The 15606-nt window shown below is 37.2% G+C and overlaps 1 long non-coding RNA gene across 1 annotated transcript in view; it reads right to left on the minus strand.

The window, feature by feature from the left end:
* The window catches only part of LOC146543532 (uncharacterized), a 44891-nt gene that overhangs the window by 3509 nt on the left and 25776 nt on the right, over positions 1–15606 (minus strand). The gene's annotated exons all lie outside the window — the stretch shown is intronic.

Below are 15606 nucleotides of genomic sequence, written 5' to 3' on the forward strand. Positions count from 1 at the left end.
AACTTAAACCCATGAGAACAATTTTACACCTTTCACCTCACATATAAACATTTTCTGAACACTTGCAGAGTCTGGAAGAACGATTATTATGGACTCTGGATAGAGTGTGTCTTACTAATAAGAGGTTAACTATAGTCTTTTAGAGGATTGCTTGCCAAGTTGAGTAAGGGTATGTACAAATCAAGAAATTCAGCTTACCCATCCTTTTATTTCATCACTGGCAGTTAATGCATTTGTTATAGCAGAGTAACATGGTGATTACACTAGATACTTTCTAATGTTTTTCTTTCAGTAAGAGAAAACTTTGTGAAACCTTTTTGAAACTAGCTAGTACTTATTTGACAAAATAATTCTTTCAACAGCTTAAAAAGTCACATTTACTCAAACCTGAGTATGAAGATCTAAGTTAAAATATATGCCAGTTGACTGACTGCTTCAAGGGACATGATGGTATAAGAAAGAAGTGGAGGGATTTAGAACCACTGCATACAACTAAAGATTCCATCTGAAAAACCCAGGCTTTAGTTTCGTTGAAGTTTCCTGGACGAAGGTATGTTTTCAGAAGGTTAGCAGTTAAGTGTATAATACCACACAGTACATGAAGGGCAGATGGAAGAAAAGGAAGGCTTTGAGACAAAGACATAAAAGAAAAGTTCAAAACTTGTTAGTATTTTTCATTTTATTGATGCTTCCTAATGCAAATCCGTTCTTTGTGTAGTTACTAAGTAACAGTGATGCAAATATGCAGATCTCTATGCTTCAGCAGTTATTACCTGTTCTAAAATTTCCTCATGTTCTGGAGTTTTCTAGATGTTTGTCAGCAATTTAGGAGGTAGCTTACTCAATTTACCTGATTTAGGGAAATGAGAAAAGGATATTTCTGCTTTTAAAATGATTTTATGTTTTTATCATCTGTTTTGCAGTGAGAATATTCAGTGTCTATCTTGATCTAGTCTTCAGATAGCATTTGGGAAAGGAAGAACCCTTCTGTAGTATAGGTGTGGTTAGCTGGGAGCACAAGAAAGTGATACATCTATAGCATGGCTCATTCTTCAGAGGTAGGATATTTGTAAAAGCTAATACAGTATACTGAACACCTGCTACAAATTCCTTTCACATCAGTAATGAAAAATATCTCTTCTAGTTATGAAGAGTAAGTGGCGTACTTGAAAGCAATAACTGTATTGAATTGTAACAAGGAAAAGAGATTTTTGTTTGGATTTCAGTCAGGGAGGCTCTAACTCCCACACGTGTACGGCTGTCAGCAATGGAGCACTAAAAATGCTCTGTTTTAATAACATGACAGCAGACAAGTTCCAGTGTTCATCTTGTACGTACTCATGGTGTTTGTAGACTTTGTTGTTGATCATAGGCAAGCATAGTAAGGCTGTATAATTCTATCCAAAACAAAGACCTGGAAAATAGGGAAGGTGGCCATGCACTGTACAAGGGCTGCTCCAAAAGTAGTGCCTCCTATTTTATTCTTTTGACCCATGATGTCAGAAGCAGATGTTGGTGGGAAGGCAGTAGGGATTGAACCTACCCACCAATATTCTGTTACAGTTTGTTGCCACGTGACAAATGGCAGCAGAGGGGCGCTCTGACCAAATGGCATCTGATGTGTACATGTGGGTGAATCAAGGGTGCGGGATTCAATTCCTCCATGTGGAAAAAATTGCATCCACTGATATTTGGATGCTGAATGTCAATTTAGTACCTGTGGCCTAGGTTTGAAACTTTTCTCCATGAAGTATGATAAATTCCATACATACATCAGTAGGATTTCATGGGGACAGTCTTGAAGAAACAGATACCTCTTATATTTGAACCCCAGTCAATTAAATTCCTTTTGTGCCAGACATTCTTCAGACTTTTAACAGAGCATAGCAACTTTGAATTATTGATAACAGATGCTGATAAGCATCAAAAGAGAAGACATTCTCCAAATTTTTGTGGATTTTTAATAAAGAGAATATACTACTTCAAAAGTATTTGTAATTCACTCAGAGTAGATTTAAGATTGACATCCTGTAGTATAGCAAAAATCCATGTGAAATTTCATAAATGTGTTGCAAATGATGAAATACCACAGTAAATTGTTGTTTCAGTAATTATCCACAAGGTGGGGGAATGGATCTTTATGTTCTGCTGCTGTTGTCTTTTAGCTTTCTTGCCCACACTCCTCCCATCTGGATACTGTGCTGTTAAAATCCCCTTGTCAATATGTTCAATACAGAGCATGGAGCTGTGTGTCAGAGACTGTCAGAAAATTTTACCAACTGTAGATCCAAGCCTGAAGTTATAGAAGCATTGGGAAAAAAGAGTATAAGGATCATTCATATATGAATTCTTACTTGCAGATGCAATGTTTGTTGTAGAATTGGTGACGATTTCCATGTGTAAGAATTTCTTTAGAGTTTAGTGTTTTTGAGTAAAACCTTTGTGTAGCTTTTATTCAAGTGCTCATTCTGCTAATGCTACTGTTGAATTGCAGAAATTCATCTGAAGATGGCTGTATAACAGACTGTCATAAAGGTATGTACTGCTTTTCTTCTGTGTATCTAATAAATTCAGAGAGATCAAAGGCAGCCCAAGAAGCCATCTCAAAACTGTTTAACAGGATTTGATTTTTCTTTGCATGGTTCATCTAAAGCTAAATCTAGCTTTTCTAAATAGAAGAGCTTGTTCTCTAATAGATATCATACCTATTTCAAATAGTACTTAAAGCTACCTGAGACTGCCTAATAGTTGCAAACAGGGAAAACTCAAAAGTAAGTAGTACTATTCTGTATTTGGGTCATTATCATCTCTTATTATAGGTGGCCAATGTGAGCTACTGCTCCAGAGAGCCAGTCTTCACTCAACTTCTGTAGTTCAGCTATAGGAGCCATTCTCATACTTGTGAGCATCCAGGAGAGAGCAGAATAGCATTTATGTTCATCTACCGCATGCAATAAGTGAAGATCTATTAGCCTGTTTGCTCTTTCTCTGTCTGTACTGTTGGTTGCAAGTGTCCTTTTCTTTGTCTTCTTTTAGGATCCTTTCCTATTTCTACCTATTTCTACTTTCTAGTGTTTCCCCTGCTACTTTTACAGAACAACATACCCAAAACAGGAAATAGGTAAGGCCATCTAAGTGTTTAAAAAATAGTAATTAGGCCATATAGCTCTTCTGATTAAAAGAAAAAAAAAAGAGGGGAAAACGTTGCTGGGATGGCATATGCATGAAAGATGATGTTTAAATGTTTAAAATCAACATTTTAAAGCATATTATTTCCAGTAACTTGAGATGTAAAGCTTTCTCTGTTTCTGAGGCTACATGGCTTCTCAGTTCCTCCTGCCATCCCTCTATTTTCAAATCCTATTTCCTGTTACAGACAGGAGCTGAGATTTGAGGAGAGGAAAAGAAAGAGGCAAGGTGTTTGATTACTTCCAGCAGATGTAGTAAGATCGCTGCCTTACTCCACTTCTAGTCTCTACCCAGCTTGTCTAATCCATGAGAAGACAAGGACTTACAACTTTTTGTGGCCCATCTACTGTATCCTGGGTAGCTAGCAAGCAACACACGATTTTATTTTTTTCCCCCTTCTAATTCTAGGAGCTAATGGCTCCCCCTTTCTAGGGGGATGTTTTGTGGGGTTTTATTTTCACTTGAAGGGCAGAATGAGCCCTTCAGATAGCCTCTCTTTTTCCTAGTCTGTTACATTTGTCTGACTAATTGGGGGGCTTTTGGAGGATTTGAAAGTTTGTAATGGAGGACAAATGGGGGAAAAAAAAGTGGCAATCTGGAAGAGTCAAGAAACTTGATAACTGTGTTCTGACTCTGTAGCTTCTCTGTTATAACACTTATATTTGACTTCTAAGATCTTCAGAAATTCTCTTAGACTGAGATAATATTAATTTCTGTCATAGATAAGAGCAATGAGAACTTTTTCAATTTTCCTCTATGAATGTCTCATAATGTATTCTTTCTCTAATAATTGTTTCTTTTATATTTACGCACTTCCAATTTTAAATATAAATTCTATGTATATTTAGGTACATTTTTTGATGCTGCACATTATGTGTTTCAAGTCTCTGTTTTTGAAAAATGGGAAGTAAATGGAAGTTTATGCATATAGTATACAGAACTACTGATAGGCCTACTCATTTGATTCTTGTTTGTTTGTGTGAGCACTAAACTTCTGTTCCAGAGCTAGCCATCCACGTGTTCTCTGCCCTCATACAACGTCATTGGACCCTCCCTAATATAAATATTTAGCAATCTGATAGGCCTGGAAAGTGCATAATGTAGCTGAAAGCATGTTCAGAGCTGTGTCTGCAAATAATAAGCATTAAACAGGATGGCTACAGTAGTAGTAAAATTAGACAGGTAATCTTACCAGTGCTTATTAGGAGGTACTGATATTTATCATGGGCCTGCTTCACTATTTGTTTCAATCGTTCTACATGACACGTGAAACAAGTTTGACAATATGAAGATTTTATGAGCAACATGAGTTTGTGGAGTTCAAGTATAGTCTAAGCCACTCATTCCTGTTTGTGTCAGATGAGTAAATCCCATTGTTGGTGGAACCAAATGCTAGATTAGATCAGGAAACTCAAGCAGCCAAGGCAACACTAGCAAAACCCTTCAGTGGTGGGACAAAGCAGTCAGAATGAGTAGCAATATTGCTACTAAATGATTTGTGTAATTGAACCAGAGACTTGGCCTATGTAACTCTTAATTGTTGGGCCAGTTCTTTTCTAATGCGTTGTCTGTACATCACCGTGAGAACTTGTACTTTTTAAAGGTAATTTCTGTTCTCAAGCATGAGATATACACAATTTAACTATCCTTCTACATCTGTTTAGGAAACAAATCAATAATCCATATAGTATGGCATTTCAGTTGTTGCAGTGCAGTAGTTAAGTTAACATCACATCAATTTCCCTCCTTTATTTTGATTTGTTGCAGCAATCATAGCTGTGCACCAGATGATTGTTTTTCTGTTTTGTCTTACCAAATAGAAGGCAGCCTTATATTTCTCACCTTAAAAAGAGCTGTTCTAAATTGTCATAATATATCAGGATGTGTCCAGGCTATATTAGTATACTTGATACGGCCTACATTTGATGGATCAGATGACATCTATGTAAGATATTTGTGCATTAGCCATTTTTCAGCTTGTTGGAATCTGTAGTGAACGTGGATGTTACTATTTCATATATAGACTATAAATTCAAATGAGCAGTATGGTTTAATGCTCAGAAGAAACTGAGGTAGTACCAATTGTCTTAACAACTTTGAGCTCAAACATACAATGGGAGGGTGGAAAAGGCACACATGAAATACTACCCAGTTTACATTAAGTGCTGTGATGTCAACACCTAAATACGAACAACAAAATTAACCAATATGTATTAGGTCTAAAAAAGTTGCATCCCACTTGTCCTCTGATGGATTAATTTTCTGTCAGATTAACAATCAGCTGAGTAACTGAGGGGAGGGGAAGGGAAGTAAAAGGGGGAGAACAAGGGAATAGATGTTCCCTTTTGATGATGGGAAATCGTTAGTTTGGATCACCTTCATCCTAAAAGTCAGTGGAACTGAAGAACTGAAATTTCTGCATTGACATTATGCTCTAGAAGGTAGATTATACTGTGGTCTGGTAAGAGGTGTGAAAGTGATGGTCATTTTACAGATATCTTTGATACCTCATGAGCAATACTGTAGCCACTGATGAAATTCAGCTTTCTTTTCACAGCCGGTTCACAAAGGCATTCCCTGTTCACTGTGTTGTCTGCATTTGGGTGTTGTGTGTGGTTACTAATGCTGCCCCAAACTTGTAGTGAATCTTACAGCAGATTTTTTTTTTTTTTTTTTGAGTGCTTTTTACAGCCTCACCTTTAAACGATTCAGTTTCCCATATGGCAAATATGATTACATTGCTTTTTGTAACTGACTTGTATTTGATGTTTAAAATTGTCAAGTAATCAAATATAATTATGTTAATTCCATTAACTCAAGTTAAAGCTCTGCTCAAGTGATTTTGTGCATTGACAGTGCAAGTATGTCAAAAGAAAATATGATAGATATTTGGAGGTCCTTTGTTGTATATACATCAAAAAATATTAATTCCTTTACACAGACTCATCTTGGCCAACACTTGTAAACCAAATCATTACAGATATTCTGTTGTTATACTTTGCCTTTCCCTTCTTTAATGAGTACTTGGAGAAATCCTGAGGGTAATGGAAAATAATACTGGACATCATTTTAGTTGAAGTATATGGATTGACTGAAATATTGGTTCTACCAGATTATGTCAGATTTGGAACTGTTTTACTTACTTTTTACAAGAAATGGATTTTAAGATAGTCTAATAATCTACTATCCGGATCTCCTACCCTAGTTCAGTGAGATCTAGACTCTTACTGTGGCAGCGCAAAAATCCTGACTTTTATTTTTAGTTTTTGAGTGTTTTCAGTCTTACTGGAAACAGATGAGGTAGAGCACTGATCCTCCCACCTTCCAGATAACAGTATTTTGGTGAAACTTCTGTCTTCCAAAGTCTCCAAAACATAGTGCTTTTGTCTTAACAGGTGATGGAGAAAAAATTTATGAAGATAGTGGTGGAACTGGAGATAAGCTTTCCTCCTGGCTGTGAATCTAAGCTGTATTTTAGAATCAACTCAGTCGTGTTATGCCGTCATACTAAGCCTTAGGGAAGAAAAAAACACCCAAAACCTACTGAGTACATCTGTCTTGTCATGATAGTGTGTCATGAGGAGGACAAGACAATGCTGACTCATCTCAAGATATCAGTATTCTGGAAGAGTTGGAGTTATATTTCTCCTGTGTGGGTGTTTCAGTGTTTGAACTGGCCATCTGTAGGGACAGCACAGCACTTAACCTTTTTCTTCTTTGTGAGTTATTTCTGTAAAAGTCAGAGAAATAAAACAGGGTTCTAATCTACAGAGGAAATTCAGATGGTTAGCCACTCCATTTTACAGAAGATATGCTTATCTGGGTAATTTACCTAATAACTTCAGAAAGATTGTTAGTACAACTAGTGAATACTTTTAGATGATAATTAAATACAGCAGTAGTGCTTACTCCAAATGTTCTGAAGCCTGCATTAATTTAGTTAAAATCGTAGCTCTAGGATAATAGGTAAGCTCCTTGAATATCCCTGAATTAAAAATGTAATTTTAATATAAATATGATTAAAATACATTTTAAAAGCAGAATATTAACAAGCAAAAATTAGCTTACTTGTGAGTTGTATTTCTTTCTGTCTTCATTGTTGTCAGTTCTGAATCAGTGAGCTTTGCTTACGATACCAGTAATATGATTTAACTTGCTGATAATCACTAAGGCATTTCTTTCAAATATACTATAAGAAAATTGCCTTTTTCTCTGATTAGGCATAGATTCCCAAGGCTATTATGCGTAGTCAGAAATAAAGCCTATAGTATTTTCCTGGTGTAGGGTCTCTACAGATACTTGTTCATTAGTGAGTTCTCGTGATGTTTATAAGTTCAATATCTTGAACAACCAGTGGTTGACTTAAGTTCAAAAGTGTTCATGAAAGACCTTCAATTACAAGCCTTCCTGCTTTTGACAGTTCAGTATCTATCTCAATTGACTCCTTTTTTTCCAGAGAGACAGTGATTTAAGATTCACCCTAAACATAAAACCAATGATCGATGGCAGCTGACAGTTGCCATTGTTTGTTTGTCCAATCAAGTTAGATGAGCAGCCAAGTCGGAACAATTAGTCCTCAGCTCAGTTCTCCTTTGGGCTGTAGCTAATTTTGTACAGTGTTTATTTTTTCTGGATGACCATGTAGAAAGGTATGTTTTTGACTGTTTGGAATCTGGGAAGAATGAAGTTGTGATAAAAAGTTGTACTACATTGCAAGAAGCTAAAGCTTTTCTTGTTCAAAATGAGCCTGGGGGAGGGGCAGATACTACTAATTATATCTGATGATAAAGTTACTTTAAAAACAAATTTCTCTTCTTATGGTGTGAAATTCCTGCACACAAGATCCTCATACTCTATTTATTTTCTATTCTAAAACACAATGTCTTGGCTGTGGCTCATTTAATGAAATCCAGAAACGTTGAGAAGGCACACAGTTGTCTTCCCTTCTGGTTTGTCCTTTTTTAAAATACTAAGCAGTTATTTTTGCCATAGTGATTCTGATGAGAAAATACATGTTTCAAAAATGTAAATTCTATGTATTTGAAGAAAGTAACTGAGCAGAGGAACAAACACTTAGTTTTATGTAAATGGATGAATTTTTCAGATCAAGTCTTCCTTGAGATGTCTAAAAACTTGGTTTCTAGGTTGATGGAACTAAGATGCCTGTTCTAATACCTATGAGGTTCTATTTTCCATCTCGAAAGGGTGTTCACTCTTTGTTACTGAAACCCTTTATTTGTGTCTTTTAAAATTCTGTGTGGTTTTGGCCTTGAATTTTATCTAAGTTTTAACCTTTTCCTGCATAGCAATTATATCAAGATCATCAATAGCTATTAAAAAATGGCCAGGAAAAGCAAAACAAATCCTAGACTGAAGCAGTGGAGATGGATAAGAGAGATGTTTAATTTGTCTGTTTTTTCATGGGAAATTTTTGTTTACAGATTTTAATGAGAAATTGAGATTGTTTCTTAATGGTGTTTCTGGTGGCTCCATTTTAGATGTTTTTCTTTTCATTTTATCATGTTTCTCTCCTGCTGGATCAACTCTTTCTCTGCTATTGGCTCTGGAAAAAAGATGAAGTAGGGCTTGTGCTATTATTGCTCTAACACTGCCTAAAGATTTTGGTAAAAGATCTTACTGTGATGATAACCTGTTATTTCCTGCACCATTCTCTGAACACACAGTTGAAACCCAAAAGATTTCTGTGACTAACACCCAGTTGAAAGTTTGCGTAATTTAGATGTGCCAGTGTAATGATGAGTCAAATCCTCCTTCTCTGGATTTATATCACTTATTTAACATGGTGGCAGGAATCACACCATGACTAAATCCAGTGACCAGCTTTAGTACATGGGAAGTGAGAGTTCCAGGGGGGAAGTGTTTGCATGCTGCAGTTAGAAGGGGTGTAATACGTATTTATATATGGACAGACCTAGTAGTAATAGAGTGCATACTGGAATGTTTGCTTGCATAGTTACACATAGCCAACAGAGTAAGTGCAATAATGTGGTTGTCTAAGAAGAGGTTAGCTGCTGCTCTGGAACCCAGGGACCAGGAAGTGTGGGTAAACCAGATACAAGCACTGCCAGTTGTTTGGTGAGTTCATCTTGCTTTCTTGTGGTGAGGCCCATGCGTGTCCATTGCATTAGTGAATGCTGCAGGAAGCATTTGTCATCAGTAATATCTTACTGACTTGGGGAAAGGTTAGCCCTGTGCTTATGCCATGTACCTCCTTCAGTGGAAGATTTTTACGCATTGTTATTTGACACTTGGGAGATTTTAATTGTATATGCACACACACTGTGATTAAATCAAAGAGAGTGGTTGTGTAACACCTGAAAAAGGCCCAACAAAAGAGTTTTGTGTGCATCTACCTGGGATGTTTCTGTATCTGTATGTGTCAAAACAAACAGAAAAACAAGGCTCAATTCATGACAAGCATCTGATTCAAAACTAACAAAATCCTTTCTTGTCAGAACTTCTCTGTGAAGAGTGTTGATTCAATGAAGAGTGTTGATTCAATTAAGAGTGTTTAAATAAAGAATAGATGTGTACTTGTATTACCTACCTATATCCTGGTAATGTACCCCTTGTAATCCAAGATAACTAATTCCTTAAAAATATTTAAAACTACTGTATCATAGGTATACTCTACTTGGACTCATGCGGTCATTCTGTATTTCCTTTCTGGATAAATATAAAACAGAGAATGACCTGTTTTATTCCTACTTTTTATCCCAGTGAATAATCTCTGCCAAATGATGTCCCGTATTAATATCATAAATTGAGATGCTTGTAGCTTTCAAGCTGAGAAGCACAAGAACTAATCTTACAGATTTTCACTTTATGAAATAGACTACCTTATTCATTTTTTATCTTTGATTTTTTGTTTTATTCTACTGAATTCATAACAAAATTTTTCAGAAAAAGTATTTTGTTGGCTGGTGTAGAGTTGTTTTTCTGGAGAAGATGGCTTATAGAGCCTCTTATTCAAATCATAGCTTCCTTTATTCATCCTTCATTCTGCCATAGCAGAAACAATAGATTTCACATAGCTCACTTGCTGAAAATGTTTAGATGCTGTGTGCTTTACTCAGACATTTTGAGGGGAAGGGCTTGAATGGAATTAGCTGAAGTAAAATCCTGTATCTTTTATTCTACGGCAGTTAGTTGATACTTTGAATTTAGGTAGAGCACTGTGTAGTGTGTTTAAGAAATAGTTGTGGGTTGTTTTACACGAAGTGGTGTGAATACAGTGCTATTTGCACTTGTATCTTGTCTGTGTCCATGCATGCAGGCTCAATTACTGCTAATAGGAGTTGTATGAAAAATCAAGGAAGGCTGGAGAAAACAGTTGCCCTGGTGCTGTAGTGCTCTCCCGCACAAACTAATCTTCTAAACCTAATTTGGAGCTATAACTCAATTCAATTTTTCTGCATGTGTGAAGGAAGAGGACTTGAATGTAAAGAGGTCAGTGGAAGGAATAGAGATGCCCTTGCATCCAAGGTCCATGTTGCTTTACAAGGCAATCCCTTTTTTGAAAAGGAACAGGAACACAGAACACAAAGGAAATGATGCTTTGCTCAGATCTGAGAAATATGTTGTTAGTTTCCCTCCTCCTCCTCCCCTGATGGGGGATGTAAGTGATATGATGTCTTTTTATTTGTTTCTAGCGAGGAAGACAAGTTCACCATGCAGTCAGTCTTTTCTTTGATACGATCTTACTTGTTTACAAATAATACATACAGCACCACTTGAGTGAAGGAACCCAATTCAGTAAGTGCTGCATGCACAGTCAGCAAAGTAAAACTAGTGGTGCAGTGGCCCCATACAGTCTTTTTTTTTTTTTTTTAAGCTAAAATTTGTTTACTGAGTTACTATGACCAGCCTGATAATCCCTGAAGACAGCAAGATATTGCAAATTAAGTGTTAGTGATCATTAATACAATTTTTTTCCAACAAGAGCTTGTCATGTTAGTATTCCCTTTCACCTTCAGTGTACACTTGCCCAATTCTTTTTATAGTTCTAAAAATTACAGCTCTTTTAAGGAAAAGCATTACTTTGGCTTGAATTCAAATTGAATTCATATCTTCAATGTCTTTCTTTAATGTGAAAGACAACTGGTAGAAAGAGTAAAATGGAGAAGATTTAAACTGACTGTGTGATGCTTTGAATCTTTAAATTACAAATGGCCTGTGTTTCTGAACATGAGCCTGATGGATTTATCTCAACAAATACTTTTAAAAAGAGGAAATAAACAGAAAACTTGTAATTCCATATCTCACTAGCTGTATTTTCATGTAGAATACTCAGAAGCCTTTTCTTCACTGTATGATGGAAGTGTATTAAATTGCATGGAAAAGGGAAACAACTTATCCAAGCTGTATGCTTCATGATTGATAATCTTAGGTTAAAATACTCTTGGAGACTTGAGTTGCTATTTTGTAATTATTACTGCACAGTTTTGTCCTGGATGTGTTCTGAATTTTCAGATGCAATAAATTAAATATCTACTATACTCTGTTTTCCATAAAAGCTGTAAATCTGTATTAAGTAATGCCCACAGCAAATGTATTTGCCTTTGGCTTAGCCTCTAGCTTTAAGACTGTCCAAATGTTGATGTTACTCAAGAAGCATGGTGTCCAAGATTCTTGGCATGTTCATGCTAAAACACTGATATAGGACTCGTTTGGCTGTACTATAAACTGCAGTTGTTTATGACTATCTCAAACAGGAAGTTCTCCTAGTGATGCTGAAATGGATTTCCCAATCAGTGAGACAGCAGACTTGCTGTAAGGGGAGCACGGACTGATTGCTATGTCATATGAATAGTTATTGCTGACTTTGGTTATTTTTTCTGCCTTTGTCAGCTGACTGACATAGATACATAGAGTGAATAGATCATCTTTGTGGTTACGAGAGTGGAACAGCATGAAGTTCTTCCTGTTCTACTCATATCTGGGCTATTGTGTTGGATTCCACTGCGTTGAATCATCTGACATCTGCCTTTTAATTGCAGTAACTGAGGACTTTTTCCTCTGAGGTGTTTCGTGCTATTTTAGTGGTTGTAGCTAACTGAGCTACCAGGGTGACATTTTCTCTTGACTTGGCTGTATTATGATTATATCATAAATTTCTGTCACAACTATGTTCATACTATTCTCTAAAATTTGGCTTATTTTCTCAAATGGGCATAATGATAGTCATTAGTATTGGTGAGACTCAGCAGCTGCCGGCTTCCTTAGAGCAAAGCCCTACTAATACCAGAGTCTGCACTTTGTTAGCAGAAGGTCACTGCCATTTCCTTCTTTCTTTTCTCTCCATCCCACTGCATCCTTCAGCAGGTCGTGTTAAATAAACTAAATTAAATAAATGATCTCTACTTTTCAGCTGCATGTAATGTGCCATGATGTTACATAATTTTATAAGTGCCATTTCTGAATGAGGGCTACAAACAGGGAGTCATAATGCAAGATCATCTCTGCCTATGTTTCTTTTAAAATAAGTCCCTATTCTAGAACCATTTCTCTTAAAGCACAGAAACCAAAGGCTACTTTCCAGTGAAGCTGGAGAAAGGGTGTGCATGTTGTGGTTTATGCTGCTGGCTAATAGGTGTTGTTTCCATTGAACCATTACTTTGATACTTACAGAGGTATTCACAAAGGTTGTTTAACTTTGAGAATCTGTCTCGATAGGTTTCTTTTATGGCTGATTCAGAGGTCCTGCTAACAGTGATGCAAAGAAAGAAAGCAGCCATTCCTCAAGGGTGTGTTGTCCTTCGGTACCATCCAACTTGAGACAGGACCTGTGGCATCCTTGAAGGAAGGTTTTGGAGACCGAGCATGCTGTGTTTTACAGGCTCTGAGTCTAGGAAGGTGGGACTGCCTCCTGACACACAGCTTAGCTGTGGTCTCCTGGTGGATGGAACAGCTGTGGGAAGGAACAGACAGTCTGCAGGCAGATTTTAACACCCATTTTCTAACTGGGTGTGATTTCAGCCCTCACTCCTGCTGAATTGGACCAACTGCATCTAATATCCTCCTCAGAGGAGAACTGCACTGGTGATGAAAGTGGCATAGGTTCATAAACCTCCCCTGGCTGAAGTTAGGCTCTTTAAATACCTCCCTGAGTTACAAACTAGGTATCTTCTTGGTAGAAAACTGTGAGTAGAAAAATCTCTACCAGGTTACCAGCATTTCTCTTCTGTTTTCTGTTTCAGTGAGATGCAGGATATGTTCTTCACCTCTTTAGTTCGTTAGTGTAGGAGAAAGTGATAAAACTAAGAACTGGAGATGCTTTGGCTGTCAGGTGTTTGGCTCTTCATGCTTTTGTATATAATTTAAGCAAGAGAAGGGACTAACCATAGCCGTTAAACCTGGAACTGGTTTGATTGCAAAGGCCAGCTAGCCAGGTTGTCACCCACCCAATACACAGACAGGCCTTGTGTCTATTCTTTGTTTTCCTTGCAGTGGTCTGTAGGCTTACTTGTAAAGTAAGTAACTCTCAAAAACAATTTAAAGAGCAGTACAGATTTCTGAACATTCAAGGGTACATTTTCATTGTTCGTGAGCAAATGTTTCATTGTTTCAGTGGAAGAAAATGTTCATCCAGAAAATGAGTTTACTTCATAGCATAGCTTCTGTAGCACATCCTGTCCTGAAACAAGCTGACTGAGGTGAAGGAAATGCCTTCCCTGAGGATTCCAGAGGTTGCAATCTATTTGCCAGAATCATTCCAAAAAAGTAGTAGTGAAAATGGAAAGTTAGAATCAGTCTGAGAACTGTTTTCTCTCTCAGGAACTGACAAAGTAAGTGTCACTTTATTCAGTGCAGTGTGTAAGCTGTGCATGGTATTGGCACTTAATAAAATGTATTTCTTTTGTGTTCACAGAGCATTTGGTTAAAATGGAAAATCTGGTTGAAAGGACACCATTTCCTCTTAATATTGTGAATTGAAGTAGCTGAACAACTTCTGTGTGGAACTCATATAACTTTAATGCCCTGTGCACGCTTTGTTTACTTGATGGGCTTGTAACAGCTACACTGCTTGAGCTCCTTGAAGACAAAATTTGTTTCATACCTTGAGGGTGCAAAGTCCCAGGGCAGCAGATGGCCCTATGATTATTATTTCCAACCTGTCTTACCTGACCATTCCTTCCCTGTATGAACAGCTGTTTCATTTACTTCAGTGCAGCCCAGCCCGATCGGTTATTTTTCTTCTGCCCTTTTCTTTGTATGCAACATAAATCTTTTTTCTTTTTTTTCTCCTTTGACCTGGCCTGCAGCTCCATCCACCTGTGCATGCCTTAAGCAATGTCAAACTCTTGCCAGATCCACTTCCCTTTTGCTAGATACATTTTTTTTTTGAAACTGAACTTCTTTGCAGTAGTGCTGTATGGTTACAGCCTCTTAGAATTCTCACTTCTTGTGCATTTGATGGTGTGAGTTTAGTTCTCTGTTGCAGTGAATTCAGCCCATTGATTCCAAGGCATCACCCTGTTGGTGGTAAGCTCTGAGTGGGCACTTTGCAATATACGGGTTGTGCAGAGCACTTCATATAAACCTATGAAGTTGATTTTTATCTCTAATGTTGCAAAGTCAATTGTTGATATAAGAAAATGTCAAGGCTAAGATATGCCTGTGAAACCTCAGTTTGGCCTCTTAATGCACAGCTGCCATTTCAAGGTGGTTTTAAATTCTTTAATTACTTATGTTTTCTGAAATAACCCAGTTTCCTTCATCTGCATGGTGCTCAGTAAATGAGCAGTTCTTTGGTGTTTTGCTTTATCCTTTTTATATAGACTATGGCTTACGTCCTCCTTACTGTGCAGTACTCACAGTGTGCTGAATGTAAAGAAAGTGATTTCCGTAATGACAAACATCATTCACCTATAAGAATTTATTTTTGGAATGCCGTTTCTAGACAAGTTAGAGACATGCCTTCCAGTTGGGAGATGTGTCAAGTCTGGTATGTACCTTACTAAATGATGGCACATGGTGACATAACCTTGGATAGCAAAGCTGTGGGTTTTTAACCATAAGGACAACTCCTGTAATGACTCATAATGCTCAAAAATCCTGCAAATCTGAGTTACTGAAGTTGGGCTGCTATAAAATGGAGTTTCAGTAGAAGCTGTAGAGCTCCTGCTGTATGTAATTTGCACAGCATCAGGTGTTCCTGGGGTCAGAGCCAGCACCAGAATCCAGAGAAGAATTGAGATACCTTCACAGACTGTCTCAAACTGTAAGAGGACCCTACAGACACCAGCTTTGTTCTTCACACCATTCAATAGTTACTGGATGCTGATATTTCAGTCCATTTAAGAGGCCTCCTCTGATAAAATTTAGAGATTTGCCAGGTAACAGGCACTCATAAGTGAATTTGCTGAAGTTTCACAAGCATTCTCATTTTTAGTA

This window comes from Meleagris gallopavo, chromosome 12 (assembly GCF_905368555.1).
Source record: "Meleagris gallopavo chromosome 12, MGAL_WU_HG_1.1, whole genome shotgun sequence".
Taxonomy (NCBI): Eukaryota; Metazoa; Chordata; class Aves; order Galliformes; family Phasianidae; genus Meleagris; species Meleagris gallopavo.